The sequence below is a fragment of the Typopeltis vanoorti genome, chromosome 3 (genome assembly GCF_054136105.1).
Source record: "Typopeltis vanoorti isolate ZY-2024b chromosome 3, IOZ_Tvanoo_1.0, whole genome shotgun sequence".
Classification (NCBI taxonomy): domain Eukaryota; kingdom Metazoa; phylum Arthropoda; class Arachnida; order Uropygi; family Thelyphonidae; genus Typopeltis; species Typopeltis vanoorti.
The window spans coordinates 32,612,429-32,626,700 of record NC_143551.1 but is presented as its reverse complement, the minus strand read 5'-3'; the positions used below and the strand labels follow the sequence as shown (position 1 = coordinate 32,626,700).

At 35.3% G+C, this 14,272-nt stretch overlaps 1 protein-coding gene across 1 annotated transcript in view; it reads right to left on the bottom strand.

Annotated features, from left to right (window-relative positions):
- The window catches only part of LOC150108027 (uncharacterized), a 110,458-nt gene that overhangs the window by 1,022 nt on the left and 95,164 nt on the right, over positions 1-14,272 (bottom strand). The window lies entirely within an intron of this gene.

Sequence of the window (14,272 nt, the reverse complement as noted above, 5' to 3'; positions counted from 1 at the left end):
GTTAGATTATGCAAATGAGCACTATGTTTGCTACTTATTTGGATATGCGTGTGAGGTAAAAAAGATGTTTTTTACATAAAATGTTTTACTTAAAATTTATATGTAAAACGCTATGGTTAAACTAATGTATTTTATATTACATGAAACCTCAAAGAGCACAAAACGGAGAAAAAATACAACAAAATTAAGTGGAAAAATATAAAATGTAACGAACTACAAAGTATAGATATAAAATCACGACTTAACTATCTTTCGATCGATAGTGATATCAGAAATTAATATCACAAAGATGGATTTTATTGTTATTGCAAGCTTGTAAATGGTCGGTCCAAATGATGTCTCCACGTGGCAAAGGATTGCCGGAGAATTCTAGCAAATTAGGAAAAGAAAAAATCTAAAATTTCATAAGACTATGCCTAGTGGATATCAATATTAAGAAAATAAAGTAGTCTGAAACCCTTAGAAACAGTTTTAGATCACGATGATGCTAGCAATACTGCGCATCAGTCTATACATGAAAAGTTCAATTATTATTATTACTATTTTATTTATTATTATATTATGTAACAAAATATTATGTAACTGCAGATTATGTAACAAAACAGTCAGTAAAGTATAAGAATAATGAACATACTGATAACATTATTCAGATAAGCTCAGCAAAGCTTCGAGGAAGAAGCCACCCAAAGAAACAAATAAATATTATAAATAATTTAATAAAAATGAATCATTGTAAATTTAAATGAATCATTGTGAATATGAATGTGAAAAAAGATGTAAAATAAAAAATATCATTATTTATACAATTTAAATGAGATATTTTCATAGCGTTCTGTATTGAAAAACATTATATAGATAGGTAGATAATTGTGTAATATATCCTGTGTAACTGAACTATAACTGATTGTAAACTATTACAAAAATCGTTATTACTGCTGATAACACAGAAATTGTTGTGCTATATGACTGTACAGAGTATGAGATAAATTGGAATCTGAATTGAACCACAAGTGAAAAATAGTAGTATTCTGTTAAAAAAAATTATGTTAAAATAATAAGAGTGGCCTTTAAACCCACAGAAACGATTAGACAATTCTTAAGATCTCCAAAAGATAGCCATCCTTTCTCCAAATATGCTGGAGTTTATAACATACCATGCTCGTGCGGCTTGAATTACATCGGCCAAACTTCAAGGAGCCTTGAAATTAGGCAAAAAGAACATATAGGTGACATCAATAATAACAGAGAAGAAAAATCGGGGTTAGCTTTTCATTTCTCAAGAACGAACCATACCATAGAGTGGGATAGAAGCACAATTCCTTACATAGAGGAGGACTTCCGCTCCCGAATTTTTAAGGAGGCCACAACAGTTGTCCGCTGTACACAAAACCTTAACGGGAACCAAGGACTAATCTTGCCCGTGATCTGGAAGACCCTTATCAGATCCTTCAACTCGCCAGAACTGAATTACAGTGCCAACTATAGAACGTTCCTAAATAACAACAAGTGAGATCATCCACGCTCTATGCATGTATTGTACGCGCTCTGTTCTTTGTTTAATATAATTGGAATCGGTTGATTATAGTTTGTAACAGTTTTTTTCTTTTTAGTGCCGTACATCAGTTATGTACCCCGAAGATGTCAACAGACTTAGTTGGTGAAACTAGTTGGTATAACTTAGTTGTTTATTATATGCATTTGATCAGTATAATCCCAATAAAAGTCTTTCCATAGTAGTATTATGTTTTTAATTGTATGCATAATTATATTGTATGTATATGTATATAATTTATTTGACAGATAACAAAGAATTATTTGACATTGAAAAAAATTATTATTATTATTATTTTTATATACGACTATACAGAAGTTGCAGAACTGTAATGCTAATATACAATATGCTAATATGGTTGTATATTTGCTCTTATGTCGAATGTTTATTATAATTATTATTATTATTATTATTATCAGACCACCATGGAGTCAAGGAAGTATTATTCTCTCTCTCTCTCTCTCTCTCTCTCTCTCTCTCTCACACACACACACACACACATACACACACACAAGGTATGTATGATGAACTGTGTCTTAAAGGTATTTACCATCTCCTGCACTAAACACACTCTCAAGCGATGCATTTAAATCACCCACCACTTTACAAGCAAAAAAAAAAAACTTTTCCCTTGTTCACTGCCTCCTTAGCTTCTAGGAATTATCTCTAGTTTTCCTCGTCTTCAGCCCTTTTATAAAAAATCTCATCTGCATTACTTTGTTCATAATCCCTTACCAACTTATGCCTCGATCCTGTCTGTAGCTACCGTGTTTATACACAGTGTCTAAAGACTCTAAGTATATAAACATCATATTTAAAGACATCCTCATGCTAACCCGAATCCAAAAGAGCATATCACGTGATTATCAACATGTGACAGCCAAAACTATAATGCCAATGTCGAATGTGAGAACAGAATGTGGCCATAGGCTGATAAGAATCAGAGGGAGTGCATTACAATGTCCAAAAGGGGGTCTGTAATTATCCAAAGGAGTGCGAAGTACAAATATACAGAAAACTCAGTTTACAGAACCAACCAACTACGTCTTTATTATTATGGATATTAACATTGGCTGCTACATGTTATTTTGAATTACGGCTGAAGAAACCAAGCGGAAAAGTCTTATAAAGATTCTTTTGTGTGTGTGTGTGTGTGTGTCCCAGATAGAATGCGTGTGTCCGTGCATCGTCCATGGTGAGCTACGGAGACTAATGGACACCAGAGGGGCTGGAGATAAAGCTTATGAATCAGAGTTTATGTTATGGTGTCACTGTGATCTTGAATGGCAATAACAAACGAAGCCGTGGACCTACATACTGGATCATAACAATACGAAAGAATTCTTGGAATGATAGTATGGAGACAGGCTTTTATGGCATTGATTTCGTCCCTTGATGCAGAAGAGCAGGGATTGAATGGCAAAGGTGTAACTGAACATCGGTACTGACCAATTATACCATTCATGCTGACCATTTATCCTACGTGAAATGGTCACATTCAACAGGACAGTGTTCCTTGTTATAGGGTACTTGTTATTCAAGTATGATTACAAAAACATGGCAGTGACATTAGCTTAATGTTTTTGCCTCCATCATTTACCAGATTTCATTTCCATTGAGTACAACCCTCCGATGTTGGGAAACGAGATATTCGTAACAAGAACGCATTGTCAGCAACTTGATGGAACTGCAGAAATTCATCATATTTAAGTACCTTGAGATATATCTGTGGAATAGTGCTTCTCGAATATCGAAGTAGACGATAAGGATTTCGATGCACCCAAGATACTATTGAGAAGGAACTCTAATAAACCGAATATATATAATGTCGTCTTATGTGTATGTCTTCTTATGTTAATGTGAATGAATATTAGTACAGTGGTTGCCACATTCTGTGCGGGTACTTCTTTTAGTTATGCTTAGTGTTTTATGTGTTTGTTCTTGTTCCTTGTTCGCATACTTATATTTAGACTTAGGCTTTTTTATGTTTATTCATTCATTCATATACTTCATGTATATCTATGTAGTACTTTTTTTATAGATAAATGTTTATGTAATGCATACGTATTACCGTGGACACCCTATTTACTGTATTTATACATGTTATATTTCAGCATCCACATCATCTATTGGGTTGAATCAAAATACACTTAGTGTAGAAATAATTTAAAAGAAATTTCCCTTAGTAGTAAAATAATGTATAGATTTCCGACAACAAATCAGTGATACTGCACACATGCAATAAATTATGATTGTTTTTTTATCAACCAGCTGATAGCTGAATATTAGTCATATCGTTATAAAACAAATGTTGATTGAGTACCAGACATCATCGATTGGACATTTTTTTAAATTATGAACAATGCCGCTAGATGGCTTACCAAATATTTCTTTTGACATTTGTGCCAAACATTGCCACACAATAAGGGTAAGGAAAGACGATTTGCTGGAATAAGATTTTAATCTCAGCTATAATCTTGTGATGTGAAGCCCTTATCGTTTAGGTATGATTATGGATGAAGAGTGTACATGAAAATAATATTATCCCCAGAATATTGTATTTTTTTAAATGAATTTAAAACAATTTGGAAAGTTTTGAAAAATTTTAATTTAAACACAATTACCTTTAATAATCAACGCACAAGAAATCGACCTCTGGCTATCAGTTATGAGGATGCTGCCGTAAACATAGGAAAGAATGAAGTCTTGGCATCTTGTTGCCGCTATGTGTGCACTGAAAACGTTTATGTGTATTATCTTCCCTGCACTAAACTGAAAGATGAAGTAGTAATATGTGGAGCATGTCTTATTCTATATCTGTCCACTGGTAAGCTGGTCCCATCTGACCTAAGTAGTTCGGAGTAAAGGATATTTAAATCCTACCTGTATCCTCTCTCTCCACCGCACGTGTAGTTACAGATAGCCAGCAATAAATGACGTCACACAAATAGGGTTAGCATTGTATCATAAATAGAGTTGCTTCCTATTCAGCAACATCTTTTGGGACATTTAAGACAACATTTTATTGACGTCATAGACAGAGAGAGATGATCAATAAGATCGCATTTTCGATTTGGAGCACATTAAATGGATTTCAAGAAGTAAACCTTTGTCACGAAAAGAACATTTTCTCCTATTCACATTGAAGCTGTATAGCCAAAAGGCTCCACTGTGAACACTATTATTTATGTTTATTCAGGTCAGATATGAAATCTGCAGGGACTAAAGAGGGATGGGAAGAAAATTGAGTTTAAAAGAAAAAGATTAATCCGGCATGGCTTGGAACTATAACAACTCAGAAGGCATCAACTGATATCAGGGTTACTTAATTTGTGATGAGGAAGCTACGAAGGGAGATCAAAAATATTCCGAAAGGAATCTTTATAGGGAAATTAAAGTTAATGCAAATTTCTTTCAGTATCTCCATGAATCCTTGTGAATGCACGCAGTATTTCCAACAATCATTTCAGTCCATTGTTCAATGCATTTGTGGTAGGCATATTTATTTTGTGTGTATGATCCCAAACGCGAAATGTTGATCAACCTATAGCACGCTATTAACATGATGGACAGAAAATCGAGGAAAAGGAAGACGCTTTTATGCATTTTATTTGAAGACCTGTGTATGGCACTCTTTTGGAAACACTTAAAAGGGGAAACTCTCCCAGTGGACAGCATAAGAAGAGCGGACAAAAGAAAGGATAATTTGTTTTCTGATTTTGAGGATTAAATTCTAGTGTTGAATAGCTTCTCCAGTGTTGTAATAGACTTAGAAGAGCGCAAAGGAATTATTCGTGTCAGTTCAGATCAACAGTGTAATGAAAATATTGATAGAAAAACGCAATTAGCAAAATATTGAGCATCAGTGTGAGTGCAGTGAATTGGTTGAGAGATGAGTTAATATTCAACTTCTCTGATCTATTCTACAGAATTCAGTGATTTAGGGAGCTGTTAGATGGACACTAACACCTCAAATTTAAGAATAATATGCAATAGCTGACCGAAGTTATAATTTGTATAGGATTGATAACTGTTCTGGTTAATGCTTTGTCGAAAGAGAAATCCTGCTGATTGATATGCTGAGAAGGCAATAATTGTAATATGTTTACGTCAAAAGAGATTTTGTTAACGTAATGTAATTCCTTGAAAAGAAATCTCATCTTGTCTAGACATCTAGGTGCTTTGTCAAAAGTAAGACTGAAAAAAAGTTCTCTGTTGTGGTAAGGCAGAATTGTGTTCTGCTGGAGCTAGATAGACACCATTTTCCCAATCCCATTTAAAAATGGTTTCGAGATCGAATTTCGGGTAGTATAGCTTTTGGTGTCTGATAAAGAAGAAATGGAAGAATATTTGGACAACCTTCTGACCAAGAGTTTGGGAAATGGACCAGAAAGCATGACTGCCAATGGAACATGATGTAACCTCCTTTCTTTTAGATCTTTCAAAATAAATTTTTCAGGAATTGCACTTGTGTTTGCAGCTATTTCGTGCTTTGGCACTAACATAAAAGAAAGATGGAAATTTTGATTCAAATTAATTACAATATATCAGATTCTTTTCTTGGAAATGATTGAATCAGAAGACAATAATCTAACCAAGGAAATTAAGTATGAAAGTCAAAAAAAGACCATCATATTTGACCCTTCTTATAATGCCAGAGTCCGCCCAGTTAGCCTAGTGGCTATGAGCTTTGCACCATATGCCTGGGGAAGGAGTGTCGTAGGTTCGATTCCCGTCGACGACGTGAACTTAAGGATCTTTCTCAGCCATAGCTATTATCAGGTCTTGGGCGTGGACAGCAGCATATTCTCCTCAGTTTATCTGGAATTTTTCATCCCGCAAGCAGGTAAACCGGCGCCCTTGAACACACAGGCTACAGTCATAAAAATACGGCAAGAAGGCAATGAGAAACCATCTTGCTCATAGTCATTTGCCTAGATGGTGGCGAATATAGCTGCCCCTAAACAACCGAAAGGCTATAATCACAACAACATAATGCCAGACAGCATGTATACAAGTATTACTGCTTCTGTTTCATGGGGAAACGAATCAATAATCTGCGAACTGAATTGTCTATATTCAGTATAGTACAGGAACTACAGTATACTTATAAGCCACTAGTTAAGAAGGGGTATTTCTGGAGAGCAGTTGGAATTATCTGCATTCCGGCAGACATGTGAACATTTGTGTACGATTAACATCATTGGTGATAGAAAATACCTTGACAATTCTACCTACTTGAACTCACCAGGTTGAAAAGGAAAGCTTGTTGATGTTGTAAATATTAAAAACTGCAAGAAAGATGAGCTCACTGCTAGAAAAGTGAATTGAAGAAAATCAACATTTAGGAATATTAAGACAAAAATAGTTCCGAATGGTTGGGGGCATTAGATGAGCGATTAAAGACAGCAAATGTTTATCAATTGATGGAATGGAACAGAGAGAGAGAGAGAGAGAGAGATTTACTCTCAAGAACTAATGTGGATGCCCTCTGAGGATATTGATGTGGTTGAAATTGGGTTTCTGTAAGGAAACGTAAGTGAAAATTTGCACACTGGAGGTGGTAATGAATAACACTGAGTTCGAAACTAAGACCACATATATTACTGAACTGTATTTGGAAGATTTCTCGAAGTTTGCCTTTGAACAAATGGCCCAGGCTTGTTTCCTAGGCAATCCACGATAGCTATTAGAATCTCTTGATTTCAGCTCTAGCATTCCGTTTTTATAATGGTAACGAAGAGTTGATCATTCATCTGTTTTCAAGTGAAGAATTCACTCTTTATCACTATTTCGGTATTTTTTATTAATTGTTCGTGTAGTTGGTGACCTGGTTCCCGCTGAGCAAAAGTAGGATTCAACCTGTCTCGTACGTATGAGGAGGGAAGAAGAGATGCCTTGCTTGACGAGGCACGGAAAGATGGAGACAAGTTCAGGCACTGGAACTTCCTCTCATTTTTCCGTTTCTTTTTAATCTCGAAGTGGTTACAAACTGTTGATTTTTCTGAAGTCAAAGTAACATTTTGAAAAAATGGTAGATTGAGATAACAACAACAACAACAACAAAGCAACCAATTGGATGCTATCATGTAGCTCGTATTCATTTTCATATTAAAGATGTCTTAGATTCGTTTCGTCTTCCGGCTACTTTTCAGTTTGTCGACGATAAAGAAGTCTCACACTGTTATTATATGGTGAGTAAAGCAGGTGGAGAATCACGTGGATACAATTCCTGGGCATTCAAGTGTGATATGGACTACTATCGTAAGGAAAAATAAATCATGTACGCTATGTGGTGTGGCCTATGCAGAAATCAAAAAGACGACACTCATTTGTGAAGTCAATTGCGAAGAAATATATCTCGATGGGGTTGAAGCATGTTTTTTTTTCCAAAACAGCTGGATTCATAATCTGTTCTCAAGGAAGAAACGTTCGATGCAGAATAGCATCCACATAAGTTAAAGAAATCAGAATTGCCTTCATATCTGACCAGATTTACTCTTTTTCTTTTGCAGGGTTTTTTTTTCCATAATGCCATATAACATTTTAGATATTTTTATCTAACGTATATATGCTCTACTACTTCAGCACATGAACTTCAGAATTCAACTAAGAAAGGCATTTCTTTATACTTTAGATCAGCGTACTCATAACTAAATCAAAGTACAACTTTCTTTTCCCAGAGGTGGTGTTTGGAGATGTTGCCAAATATCCTTCATGATTTTCAGTGGAAGTGGCGCTTGCATCATCTGCGCTAAGCCACCTGAAGATAGACTTCAGTTCCAGTCTAGTCACCGACTGGAGGATCTTCGACCAGTTCCCGAGTTAGCCGATCTCTGGCACGGAAATCGGCTAACTCGCCGTAGAACCCAAATTATTTCAGACATTAATATATTCTGTTAGGATTAGGTACTAAGAGATGGCAGCATTTGCTTGCTGGTCTCTTCATGGGTGGAGGCTTATAATTAGTGATAGTAATGGGACAGCTATCTCTGATTGGCTACCGGTGGAGATTGATCTGCCCACTCAGTCACCAAAAGCTAGATAGGATTAAAAGGCCTCGCCTACTCCCTATAAGAGAATAAAAAGGATTTAGCTTATTATTTATTTATTTGTTTATTCTCTGTTAATAACATAACTGCAAAACATCGTCTCAAATGTTACTGATCAGCCATTATGGTTAGTACTTAGAGATGAGCTAATTAAATATTTCTGCTATTTTTGTTATAATAAGAGAATGTCTGTCAAATGTGCTAGTCACGGTTCTTGAAATTTATAGGATTTTCTTTATCAAATACTCGCTAAACTTTTTTTAGAGTAAAAACATTGGTTTAGAGATTTGTAAAGCTTAAGTTGCAAATTAGTTTATTTCTATTATTTTTTATTTCCATGAGTTATTTTTTATTGTTACTCTTTTCACGCCACTGGCATTTGCAATATTCTTATTACAGACTGCACTCGTCTTTTTAAATACTTCGCCCTTAATGATGAAAACAACAAGGTACTCGGCACTTTATAACAAACTCCACTGAATTGAATTACTAAGGAGAAGTGGGTGTCTGCTAGAAATTTTACAGATAACATTAAAAGAAACGTCCAGAGTTCCACTATCTTTTGACCGCAGGCAAAATGGAATTTCACGAGCTGACTTCTTTATTTATCGTACAAATGTCGTTTTCCAATGCCTCGAGGTACAAAACAGATTCAGAACTTCGTGCATCACGACTCCGTGAAACGGTAGTTAAAAAGGGCATATGGCCAAAATTAACTCGAAGCGCACATAAAAAGATTACAGAAAAGTCGTAATGTTTCAACAAGTTTTAACAAAATATTCATCTCTTTATATTGCATGGTAAAGTAAAAGCCGGATGTGTGGTTGAAACTCTCGTAAAATAGTCCTCCTCTGGGCAAAGTCGAAAATAAAACTTGGGAAAACTATTTCCACAAAATCTTTGATAACAGTGATCAACCAGGTCGCAGCATCTTTGATGAATGACTAGAAATTATGAAAACACTTTCTTCTCATTCATCTTTGAGATACTTGGCGAAGAAGATAGTTTCATTTGATTTACTCTTTATGTTTATACGATTTTTTTCTGGTTATTTAATTGACACGCTGTGAGTTATTTAGAATTTCAGAAGCCGAATCTCTCTTTATTTGAGGAATATGCGATGTGTATTTCATAGCACCAATAAAGAGGGCCAAATATCTGTTTACTCCATTTTTATCCTTTCTTTTTTTTCGTTTTTGATGTTCTCTTCTAAAGTAGAGCTATGTTAGTCTATGATTTTACATTTAAAGTACATTTAGAAAACAAACAGGAGATGTTCGTTCTCAATCTGTGTAGAAAGGTGCAAACACGAGAAAATGATATTTTCCCTTTATATGCAAAATCTGCGGATATGATTTCTACTTTTGTGTGCTTATTTCCAAGTTTTCAGACGACTTGGATTACTTTGTTTCTCACTGTTTAAGGAGAAGTGGATGCTTTTAAGTTTCGGCATCTCCAATTACTCTTCTCGGTCGTTGAGGTAATGGAACATCTGCTACTTGTTAATAGCTCACCACGGACCAACTTTTAGCACTTCATTTATTTAGAGCGTCGGAAGAGGAAACATTAAGTTGCTCTGAGGTATTGCCGTGGACTGTTTTTATCAGCAGGTTGAGTAATGAAAGCAGGAAGAAATGCTGTTGGATTGCTATGTTTGTATCATTAAAATCTGAGCAATTGATATTCTACTGAATGCAACAGGATGGAGCTAATAGCCTGCCGTGTTTATGGTCGCATTAGTCATTAAACTCCGATGAGTCTGTTGGGTTTGCGACCATTTTCTAGAACATTTCTTAGCCTTGGGACATGCGCTAATACGGCTGGAATGCTCCAAGTGAGAGAGTTAAGCGTAGGAAAACTGTTTATAAGTGCAAGTGATCTTGGGATTAAATCGTAAATCAGAAAAGAAAAAAAAACGTTTTCTTATCTGATATTTGCGCTTGTAGTTTTTATCTAACTCCTTCGTTTCTTCTTTTGATTTTCTGTAAACCATAAAGAGTTAAATTATTTTACCCTTCTATTTTTAAGGGAATATTTATACGTTTTTCGTTCTATCCAGCCTTTAAGATGATTCATGATTGGCTGTTTTCTAAAGAAAATAATAATGAGAAATAATTACAACCGTTTTTGACTATTGTAACTATTAATCGTTTAGGCTAATCTGCATTTGTGACGACAGATCGTTGGATAAATGTGCAGAAATAACTTCCAGGGCATTATTTGTGTGATGACCGAAATATTAAATTCAGGAGTATTCTGCCCTATGACGGAAAATAGCAATACCTTGAACAAAACAGATAGCACAGGGTGGCCATAAAATAACTTTCCCTCTTTGGAGGCATCTTTAGTTAAAACCAATAAACGGAATGAGACCAAATTTTATATTGAGACTTTTGGAGGCATGAGGAGATGATTTCCGCGAAAAAAAAAAGATTTAGTACCAAAAGTCGTCTATAGGGGATTTTTTGGCGCTGGTGGAGCCGAAAACAAGCGGATAATTACATTAAAGACAGATAAAATGGAATAATAATAATAATAATAATAATAATAATAATAATAATAAGCGCGAAGTTCATGCGCTTATCATAATCTGCGGTAGTTAGTGCTTGCACACGACTGAACTTATACGAATGGAAGTGAAGCATTTTCCGTAAGATTTTCCAGACTGTACCATAAGCCATATCAAGTTTGCGAGCTATGGCACGAGCGCTTGGACCAGTACTGGTTCCTGTATCGTCGAACACCGCAGTAGCAACGTCTGTTACTGTCTCTTCTTGCACTGCTTTCCATCCTCTGCCAGGTCTAATTCCCAGTGATTCAGTTTCTTCAAACTTCTTAATCATAGCTCTCAGTGCTACAGCTGACATAGGACCTGTACGCAGGTTATGAAGCCTTCTGAATTCCCGAAGGGCCGCTACAGCATTGCACTGTTTAAAGTAAAACAACTTAACAAGTAAAGCACGCTGAGGCAAGGTAGGACGCCAATTGAGCACAATTCATCAGTCATTCGAATAACTGCCTGAACATTCCCAATTCTTTTTAAGTGGAATTGGTGGCGCTGCTGTCACGTACGCACAGTAAAATTTGCATAATCCTTTTTTACCTGAGTTTACTGCAAATATTTGACTGCTTTCGGCTCCACCAACGCCGAAATTTCCCCTATCGGCGACTTTTGGTAATAATCTTTTTTTCGCGGAATTCATCTCCCCATGCCTTCGAAAGGCTCAATATAAAATGTGGTCTCATTCTGTGTATTAGTTTTAGCTACAGATACCTACAAAGAGGGAAAGTTAAATTATGGCCACCCTGTATTATTGATGCCATAGATCGAATGAAAGATATATTATTATAAATAAAAGATAAAAAATTATACCGCATTATGAAGAATAACAAAGATGGAATAGATAACATGAAATGGAAGTTAAAGAATAGAGAAATATAGATTCAGGGGAAAGAGAAAAACAAGTAGAGAAAAAACACAATCATAAAATAAACAGAGAGAAAGAGAGGCCTAAGGAAGTTTTAAATAAATAATAATAGATATAACATAGATTAATAGCACAACGTGTGAAAAGAAAGGCAAAAGAATATGATAAAAATTAAGCCTGTTTAATCAACAGACTGTCATAAATCAATAACTGCTATGAGAAAGATTATACTGCGATGGTGATGCCTTAAAATTTGTAAAGAAAAACAAATATTGGGTTAGAAAGTGGGTGTTAAAAGGGAGAAAACTGAAAGACTTGCAAGTATTAGCACGAATTGGAAGTCTCTTCAAACATCGGGAAATGCATACGCAAGCGTATATCAACCGATATTTTAGGCTGCCAAAGTACAGCTTGATGCTTAACAGTATCTTAAGCATTACTACTGATAAGAAGCCCTCAAGTGAACGTGAGGTTGAGGTATCCGGTCAGTCATATTTAGACTGAACTACTTTAGCACAAATGCGTTTAGAAGAGAAAGGCCATAAATATCCACTAAATCCGGGATAACATTTCCAAGTCCTCAATAAAAAGGGATGCATTACTTAAGAGAAGCCAGAACTAGCGTAATGGATTTGCTGACTCATCATTCTCGGTGCATAGTGATAAGTCTTGGACATCTTAAAGAAAGAAAAGAAAAGACAATAGGCCGCTTCGGAGATTAGGGATACTTTTCTGTTTCCGGTAATATTCTTCTACGAAAGTTATACTGTACCTGAGGCTAATGCAGCATTGTTAATGTCAAACACTATGCACTGCTATCTATATTGAAATACTGTAATATTAGTTAATCGTATACCTCTAGAACGTTACCAGTTTATTTACTTTGAGAGAGCTCAGTACCCTTTACAAACTGAGCTCATATTTTCCTGCACCGCTTTAATTAAAACGAACACTTAATTATATTAACGTGCTTAAGCTTCGTCTCGAGAAGCAAAACGATGCAGTTGCTATGGTAACTAATAAGAGGGTACTTATGGAAACACACGTAAATGATGATGTTTAATACATAACTAAACGGCAGATGCTCTTTATGTGGATGCATTTATCGTAATACAATAAGCTATTTAGAAACCTATGCATTGTATGTAATATGCCCTCCTTTATCTACCTTTCTATTTCCACAATATTTCATCCTTTTATTCGGCTTTCACTGTTACTTAGTTAGCTGGCAATGACCTCTAACCTTTACTCCGACTACTCCATTTGTTCTAGTAGTTTCAATGGAGGCTCTTAATTCGGCGATCTAGTAAAAAGCATCATCTCTTTTGAAAGGTCATCTTCCGCATCAGTTGCCCTTTTCCATCAGCCTCTTAAGCTTCCTTCTCGCAGTCATCGCAGAGATCTGTTTACTCAATGCTTTCCCCAATCTCACCGCTTCTACCGAACAGGGAAATTTATTTTCTCCTATTCTGCGACAAACAACTTTCTTCCTTTTTATTTCCATCAAAATAAATTGAGGAAGCCAAAAAGACGGAGATTAAACATTGTCCACAGAGCATAGTGCTCTCATTATCATAATAGCCCTTCCGGAGTATTCTCTTTAGAGACTGCATGTTTTAATCCTCTAATGATCCAAACTAATTAATAAAACACTCGGTGCGAGACGCAGGGGAATACTCACAAAACCATAATAGATAATGTCGTAAAACACGGAAATATTTACAGCGCACATTATTTGCTCATGTTTTGGTAGAAGAGAATATTTTAACCCTAAAAGCTAACCAGTTTGTAGCTGACCCTAAAAGAAACAACTGTGGATTAAAAACATAAAAAACAACTGAATTTGCTCAAGAAAGAACATGAAATATAGAATGGTTTTGGTGTAATGTTACGTAAATAGAAAAGGGTAACTTAATAAAATAGAAAAAAATCAAGCTTGAGTATAATAATAATAATAAGGAAAATAATGGTATGGTGTATATATTGTAATTTCACATTAGAGACTTTCACTGGAAATGCAAAAGCAGTTCGATTTAATTCTGATTAAATTATGTCAGTGTAAAGTAGATTAACTGCTTTCATTAGATTTTATTCAAATGTTATATACAAGCAACAGCTAAATTTTCCAATTTCTTTGTTCCAGTAAAAAGAATGGTTCTATTTCATTGTTCTATCACTGAATAACCGAGTTAATTTGTCCATTATCCTTAAGTTATGCTGCCAGATATACTCCACTGTAT